General features: G+C 38.3%; 1 protein-coding gene across 1 annotated transcript in view; it reads right to left on the bottom strand.

The window, feature by feature from the left end:
* LOC127410419 (mitogen-activated protein kinase kinase kinase 11-like) overlaps window positions 1–9563 on the bottom strand; it is a 43596-nt gene that overhangs the window by 31499 nt on the left and 2534 nt on the right. The gene's annotated exons all lie outside the window — the stretch shown is intronic.

Here is a 9563-nt window from a genome sequence, read left to right on the forward strand (position 1 = left end):
AAATCAAAACAACTTCAGCAGGAAAAGTGTCTGAAATTTAGTTGATTTGACATGGAAAAACCCAACTATTATGCATGACTGTTCGTTAGTTAGTTCAACTTAAAGGGACTTAAAGGGATAGTTCAAAATGAAAATTCTCTCATCATTTACTCCCCCTCATGCCATCCCAGATCTGTGTCTTTCTTTCTTCAGCAGAACACATTTGTAGCAAAATAGGAATACATCTCAGCTCAGTAGGTCCTTATAATGTAAGTGGATGGTGACCAGACCTTTGAATCTCCAAAGACAGACAGTCATCATAAAGGTCATCCATACGACTCCAGCGGTTAATGTCTTCTAAAGCGATACGATCAATTTTGATGCAAAAAAGATCAATATTTAAGTACTTTTTAACTATAAATCATCACTTCCGGTCAGCTGTAAACAGCGCTGCTCTTCCGGGTGTGTCGCACGTGCATCTGTTCTATTTTTCCCCAAATTCTGTGTTTTCCATTTTATTTTCATAGAATTCTGGGTTTTAAAGTTTAATTAAATGTTATCATTAAAACAAATGAGAACAGCACAATTACTTTTCAACATACCACTGCATTATCTTTATCAAATGAAGAGCCGATCCTCACAGCACAATCCAAAACCCCAAATGAGATTCTTTTTATTATTATTTTTACACTTTTTTACAGCATCACAGTATTAATGAAAGCAGTGATGAAACTCTTGCTTGTGAGACATTACTTAAATATAATGTAATTATTATTGATATATTATTATCATTATTATTATTACTACTACATCGAATATTACATTTGCATTATTTCAATTTCACGCGTCTAGTTAAATGGGGCTTTTATTTTGACATTTTACCGCAAAACCGGATGTTTTCGATGAGTTCTCACCTCCAGAAAAGCCGTTCGCTATATGGGATAATGTGCTTATTAAATAGCTAAGGCTATAATTTAATGATATAAATATGTAGCATGCATGTGTTGCGTGTCACAGTGAATAAAGTGATCTTATACACGCACAGATTGCACGTGATGTTAATGATGCGGTTAGTGTTTAAGCAGTGGCTTCATTCACTTCCTGTTGAAGCTCATGCAAAACATATTTCTTTAAATCAATCTCAGCCTTTTACGTTTTAATCATCACTCATTTATACATTCATTTTATCTCAATATGTCAAATTTCATGCTGACCAGAACAGATGATTTATAGTTAAAAAGTACTTAAATATTGACCTTTTTCGCAGCTAAATTGATCGTTTCGCTATGGAAGACAATCATTTAACCGCTGGAGTCGTTTCGATGACGTTTATGCTGACTGTCTGTTCTTTTTGGAGATGTATATCTGGGATATCATGAGGGTGAATAAATGCTGAGAGAATATCTGAACTATTCTTTTAACGACTACACATCGACAACTAAAAACGATCTCTCAGTCAGCTAAACTGAACCGCACAGGCTAGTGTGCACTTCACAGGTGTCATAAGCTTGCGTGTAGATTTTCTGTATGATAAGGGTCATTATTTTAGTACACTAATTACAGATAAAATCCCCTGGAATTCAGACACATGATCTCCAAAACCTCGTTGAGACAGACAGCTCAGACGACAGCACTTAATTACCCTCATCACAGAGAGAGAAATGCTTTCATCAGCCAGTTTAAAATCATGAACATGCAGGCAGAGATGTACGTGAATAATCCTGCACTGTATGTGTCAAACAGCTGTTCATACATCACACAAAATCATCAATAATATTTCATGTCTTGCACATGAAACCTCAATTACAGCGTCAAAAGTGTTTGTGTGTATCAGGAGCAACAGATGAAGAGTAGATGAAGATGATGAGTAAACGACAGCGAGTGCTCCTCTGTGTGTGTGTGTGTGTGTGTGCTTATACGAGTTTTTAAATGACTGGGTGACTTACAGACACTCAAAACTGTGTTTTAGTGCCATGTTGAGAATTAGAGAGCCAGAACATTTCCAAAAAGCATTTAACAGAATAGTTCTCCCAAAATACCCTCATGTCCTCTGTGAATGTCAATCAGCTCATTTCATACACCAACAGTTCATAGTGATCATGTCAATCAAGCTCCAAAAAGGGCAAAAAGGTAGCACAAAAGCAGTCTGTAAGACTCCTGCGCAATATTTCAAGCTATGTGTGAGGAACAGACAGATTTAAGCCATTATTCACTGAAAATCTTCCTCCAAAAACCTTCTATTTTCCACATGAATAATAACAGCATACGTGTCTGGAATGACACGAGGATGAGTCAACAATGACACAATTGTACTTTTTAGATGAACTATTCTTTTAATAGTAATCCTACAATGAAAAGCCTTAAGTTGACTTTACTCATTTGTAAACTCGTTCCCTCAACTGAATTGAGTAATGGCCTCTCCAAATCGTGTGTATTTAGAGCTCAGTCAAAAGAATGTAATAAGGTACAGAAATGCTTACGGACGTGGCTGACATGAGAGTATTAAAATAAAGGTACATCTTAAATGTCTCTATCAATATGTATGCATTGTATTGATAACATTGGATCGATGGTTATTGGATTGATCCAGATCGAAGGATCGTTACACCCCTAGCGCCCATTTGTAATTCTTATGGATTAAGGTACCAAGCTTCATTGCAACAAGTACTAGTTCATTAATTGGAGTCAGTATCAAACTACAAATGTCCATGAATTTGTGATACAATGACATTTCCACAGGAACCGCACAGTAACCAATTTAATACTGATTTGCCAAGATTAAAACAAACTATTTTTGCATAACACAAAATAAGTAACAAAATGTGTATCTCCAGAGCACCAAGACATTGTCTATTAAACACATCAACACATTCTAAATGTTCCTGAACTTCACATATAGAACCAGCAATCTGGACTAATCGTCACCACCTTTGTTAAGTGTCCTCATGGATGGAGAGTGCATGCACATCTCATGTTATTCTGCTAATAAAGTCCTGAAGGTCTATCAACTTTGTAACAGCTCGAATAATCCATTTGAAATTGAAGATTAACACAAAGTTACGTCTAAATAAAAATAAACTGCACAGAACAGCGACAACCACAAACTGTCTGCGGGAACCCGATAAAAAAATCAATATGTGCCTGAGCGCCCATGAACGAGATGGCACAGTTCACGAACAACCCGTCTCCCAACACACAACACAGTCATGAAACACTCAGTGTATATAGGGAGGAAACACACTGCGCACCGGTGCGCCCCATCAACAATCAGCTCACCTGGATACCCCACACCTGAGAGTGATTAAGAGAAAGGGAGAAATGACCATACACACACACACACACACACACACACACACACACACACACACACACACACACACACACACACTCACTCACTCACTCACTCACTCACACTTACACGCTCACTCACACACACACACACACACACTCACTCACACTTACACGCTCACTCACACGCTCACTCACACACACTCACACTTAGTCACTCACACACTCACTCACAAACGCACACTCACAAACGCTCACACGCTCACTCGCACACACGCTCGCTCACACACACGCTCGCTCACACACACACGCTCGCTCACTCACACACGCTCGCTCACTCACTCACTCACTCACACACGCTCGCTCACTCACTCACACACGCTCGCTCACTCACTCACTCACACACGCTCACACACACGCTCTCACACGCTCACTCACACACACACACTCACACACACGCTCACTCACACTCACACGCTCACTCACACGCTCACTCACACACACACACACACGCTCACTCACACACACGCTCACTCACGCTCACACATGCTCACTCACACACACACTCACACACACACTCACTCACACACACACACTCACTCACTCACACACACGCTTACTCACACACTCACACACTCTCACTTACTCACACACTCACTCACACACTCACACTCACAAATGCTCACTCACACACACACTCACTCACACACACACTCACTCACACACACACACTCACTCACTCACTCACACACACACGCTCACTCACAAATGCTCACTCACTCACACACTCACTCACACACTCTCACTTACTCACACACTCACTCACACTCACAAATGCTCACACACACACGCTCACACACTCACTCACTCACACACACACACTCACTCACACACACACTCACTCACAAATGCTCACTCACTCACACACTCACTCACACACACACTCACTCACTCACTCACTCACACACTCACACTCACTCACACACACTCACTCACACACACACTCACTCACAAATGCTCACTCACTCACACACACACTCACTCACAAATGCTCACTCACTCACACACTCACTCACACACACTCACTCACTCACTCACACACACTCACTCACTCACACACACTCACTCACTCACACACACACTCACTCACTCACTCACTCACTCACACACGCTCACTCACTCACGCACTCACTCACAAACGCTCGCTCACAAATGCTCACTCACTCACAAACACACGCTCACTCGCTCACACACACACACACACACACTCACACGCACTCGCTCACACACGCACTCGCTCACACGCACACCACACACACTCACTCACACACACCACACACACTCACACTCACACACCACACACACACACACACCACACACACTCACACTCACACTCACACACCACACACACTCACACACCCTCACGCACATGCTCACATCAGGCAGGCGGTATCGCAGCATCAGGACCCGCACCAGCTGACTTCATGACAGCTTCTTCCCCAAGCAATCAGACTTCTGAACTCTTGATCACTCATGATACATATATCAGCATGGCACTTTATTAGCCTCAGACTGGACTCACATTTTATACTTCTCTTAATAACACACTGGCAACTGACTATCAACCAACAGCTGAATGTCAACACAACACAGTGTATTTTTATTGTATACAGTCTTATTGTGTATACTGTATATTGTATATTATTAGGTGTTGTGTAACAGATGTGTAAACTGTGTTATGTGTAAATCAGATGTTTATTGTAATTGTCATACTGTTATGTTGTTTTGAACCGCACCCATGACTTTCACCCACTGTTGCACTTGCGTATATGGTTGAGTGACAATAAAGGGATTTGATTTGATTGATTTGATAAATACAACATCATGTATTGATCTATTTCAAACTATTCAATGATCTATTGAGTCTACAGAAAATCTAGTCATATGAACTACTTCTATATTACTTTTATTCTCATTTTTAGAGCTTGAAAGACCCAGTTCTCGTTCACTTTTATCTGAAATGAAAAATTCACCTTTTGTGTTCCACAGATAGATTTAAAACGGCATGAGGGTGAGTGAATGATGACACTATTCCTTTAAATGAGTGCACAACAGCCCATAATCCTCTGGTGTTCCACATCAGCACAGGAACAGAGCGACACTGTCTTTAGAAATGAGTAGGAAGTGAAAAATGAAGTGATCTGAGGGGAAGAAAGAAAAAAAGAGGCGAAAGAAAAACACAGGATACTGCGATCTGGAGAGACGAGTGTGAACACGTCTGTGACAAAGAGTGAGGAAAGAATTAAAAAACAACAGCGATACAGAGAGATAAGATCTCAAACTACCCGTTTGTTTTACACAACCGTGGTGGTTTCCAGCACGGCAGACAGATTCGGAAGTGGAGGATCATGGGATATATGTGGGCGGACAATAACAAGATAGACGTGGAGTATAAAAGTGGAAGAATAAACGTTAACATTAGAGTCAGAAGCACATTTAATGTCATTATGTTCCAAACCTCATGTTGATTTTCTTTCTTCAGTGCATCACAACAGGACTGAATGTTCAAACTGCTCTTTTCTATATAATGAACGTGAATGGTGACCACAGCTGTACTCAGTCTCCACCCACTTGCATTGTATTCTGTCTAACACCTGCTTTTGTGTTCCACAGAGCAAAGTCAGTCATACAGGTTTTAAACAACATCAGGGTGAGTAAATTATGGGAAAATTATCATTTTTGGGTAAAAGGAATATTCCTGGATGAAGTTTATTTCAATCGACACCCGACAGCATACTTGTTCTCATAAAAACATTTTATAATAAATTGTATCGGGACATCCCTAGATATACTGTATCTAATTTTACAACTCTGTTGCCATGACGTCGAAACGCCATAAACCCTCAAATGATTTAATAACACTAAAATCATATTGTTTATGTCTTGTGTCTATACTTTTGAAACAGTGAGTAATGTTTACAGATTGACTAACATTGAATTGGTTTTTTTTGTTTGTTTTTTTGTAGTTTAAACAACAGCTTTTGTAGCATAATACTGATTAGCCAAAAAAAAAAAAAATAATAATAATAATAATAATAATTAAAAAAATTAAAAATAAAAATTCAACAAATAAACGTGGAACAAGTCGAAATAATTTTTCTGGCTTAATAATAATAATAATAATAATAATTAACTGGAAATGTATAATTAGATATAAATAGTCATGTACCGATACAATTATTTTGAGAACAAGTACGAGTGCCGATAATTCCTTTTCAGGACTCACCGATGCCCCCCTAAATTCCATATTTCACTTTATTTCAATTTTATCATCAAAATGGTGTTTAAATAAATTAATTAAAATTTGAAACACAGATGTGAGATATTGCTTAAATATATTATACAATTACTACTAATGTATTATTGTTATTATTCGTAGTAAAGGTCGACCGATAGTGGATTTTTCCGATATCAATAACTAAGGTAATGGAAAACGCAGATAACCGATTAATCGGCCGATAGTTGTTGTTTTTTTTGTTTTTGACGATAAAACATATTCGTAGTCTTTAATTACTATAAAGGGCACAGACATCGAGGCTACAAGAGTCCAAAATAAAGAAAATAACAAAAGCAGTTAATTGTGAAACCAAAATCTCAATAATAACTACAAAAATGTCAACTTTCCACTTTAAACATGTCAGAATACACTGGGGACTCTTATTTTGAAATGACAGAGACTCGGCTAACTTACAATGCTCTATATGTAGGTATTTACTAAATGACCTATATATTCACCAGATGAGGTTTATTGATAAGGAATAAAAAACAAATGAGGAGGAAACTATCGGCACAGATTTTTGCCGATAACCGATAGTTCTAAAAAGGCAACTTTCGGAACAATTAATCGGTAAAACCGATATATCAGATTAACTGTAATTAATAGTATTACAGTGAATGTTACAGAACTACAGTATACAGTAGTGATATATTTGTCAAACTTTTTTCCATTTAAATTGAGCTTTTATTTTGAAGCCCTTTCCGTTTACTATTTTCTTCCGGAACAGCAGGTCGCTACATGACCCAATGTGATAATTACACAAAAACTGTTGATTGAGCTTAACTTGCATTGAACATTCCTTTAAGACAAACTGAAACTACACAACACTATCAGTCTTTTCATAATAAGATTTATAAAACAGATACTGTATTTCTGACAAGCGTTCTGTAAAATTGTGATAAACACACACCTGTGAACGCACAGTCTACATTAATGCGTCAAATCATACGTTTGTGTGGTAAAGGGACAATTCACCCCCATCCGAACACATCTACACCTGTATAATCACACAGTCTAACTCAATACTACACAAGTGTGTGTCCTAAAATGACCTTTGTCCTGTGTGCAGTCTTGTTGATAAGCTGTCACAGTGTGTGTGTCGAAGTCATTTCATATCCCGTCAATAACATTTCCCTAACAAGTGTGTGATAGATGCCATGGGAATATCCTCTTGCCCCAAAACAGACCGTTTTCTCAAGAGTCCTGCGATGCGTTCAAATAACTCAAATAAACAATAGCTAAACCCAGACGGAATCTCTGGAATTTCTGTACCAGTTTGGGATGGTGAAACACAAGGACAAATAGTCAGGATTGGAGAGGACAGTATGGTAATAGTTTAAGAATCAGTCATTGAAAAGCCATATATTGGTCAACCACTAATCTGAATATTTATCTTGAATCTATTGTGGTTACAGCTCTGGTTAAATGTCTTCTACGCCGCTGAAATTACTACATTCTAACACCTGAAAGCACCATTAAAAGAGCCAAAATATCCAACAAACAAACATGCAAAGAGTGTGGGATAATCCAAAACAACAATAATCAGTATTATAATCAGTATTTATGTCTCGCCTTCCAGTTAAAAAAAAAAAGAGTTCTGTCATTATTTACTCACCCTCATGTGTTCCAAACCTTTCCTTTCTTCAGTGGAACACTCAAGGAGATGTTAAGCAGAACTCCTCAGTCACCATTCACTTTCATTACCTCTTATTTCCATGCGTGTGACTGAGGCTAACAGTCTGTCTAACATCAAATGGGTTTGGAACAACATGCGGGTGAGTAAATGATGACAATTTTCATTTTTGGGCGAACTATCCCTTTAAAACACAATCTAATTTTTTGAAAGCAGTGTCAAAAAATATATATTATTATTAAGGGACAATATTTGCCCCCTTGGAGTTGATTTTTAGGGTCATTTATTTATTTATTCAATAATATAGGAGTACGTAATATACGTTCATTTTAGCACATTAAAATAGACTTTGTCATACTTTAATTTAATCAATGCATTCAAATAAATTCTCAACCTGAATAATTAGAATAATTAACTAGGCCTAGAATCAAAATTTTAATACATGTACCAGAATATATAACATATACTGTATATATATAATGCCACAAAAAACACCTTGACGCGCCTCACAGCTTCTGGCACACTGTAATTTGGAGTGACGAGACCAAAATAGAGCTTTATGGTCACAAACATAAGCGCTATGTTTGGAGAGGGGTCAACAAGGCCTATAGTGAAAAGAATACCATCCCCACTGTGAAGCATGGTGGTGGGTCACTGATGTTTTGGGGGTGTGTGAGTTCTAAAGGCACGGGGAATCTTGTGAAAATTGATGGCAAGATGAATGCAGCATGTTATCAGAAAATACTGGCAGACAATTTGCATTCTTCTGCACAAAAGCTGCGCATGGGACGCTCTTGGACTTTCCAGCATGACAATGACCCTAAGCACAAGGCCAAGTTGACCCTCCAGTGGTTACAGCAGAAAAAGGTGAAGGTTCTGGAGTGGCCATCACAGTCTCCTGACCTTAATATCATCGAGCCACTCTGGGGAGATCTCAAACGTGCGGTTCATGCAAGACGACCAAAGACTTTGCATGACCTGGAGGCATTTTGCCAAGACGAATGGGCAGCTATACCACCTGCAAGAATTTGGGGCCTCATAGACAACTATTACAAAAGACTGCACGCTGTCATTGATGCTAAAGAGGGCAATACACAGTATTAAGAACTAAGGGTATGCAGACTTTTGAGCACAACTGTATATATATATATTATTATTATTATTATTATTATTATTTTTTTTTTTTTTGGTGCATGTTAGATTTTTTTTTATTCTAAGCCTGGTTAATTATTCTTATATATAAGTAATTAAGTATTTAGGCATATATTAAAAGGCCATTTGTCACATTTTAAATATATATGGCGTTTGTGACTTTCAGAGGCATTT

Source organism: Myxocyprinus asiaticus, chromosome 2 (genome assembly GCF_019703515.2).
Source record: "Myxocyprinus asiaticus isolate MX2 ecotype Aquarium Trade chromosome 2, UBuf_Myxa_2, whole genome shotgun sequence".
Lineage (NCBI taxonomy): Eukaryota > Metazoa > Chordata > Actinopteri > Cypriniformes > Catostomidae > Myxocyprinus > Myxocyprinus asiaticus.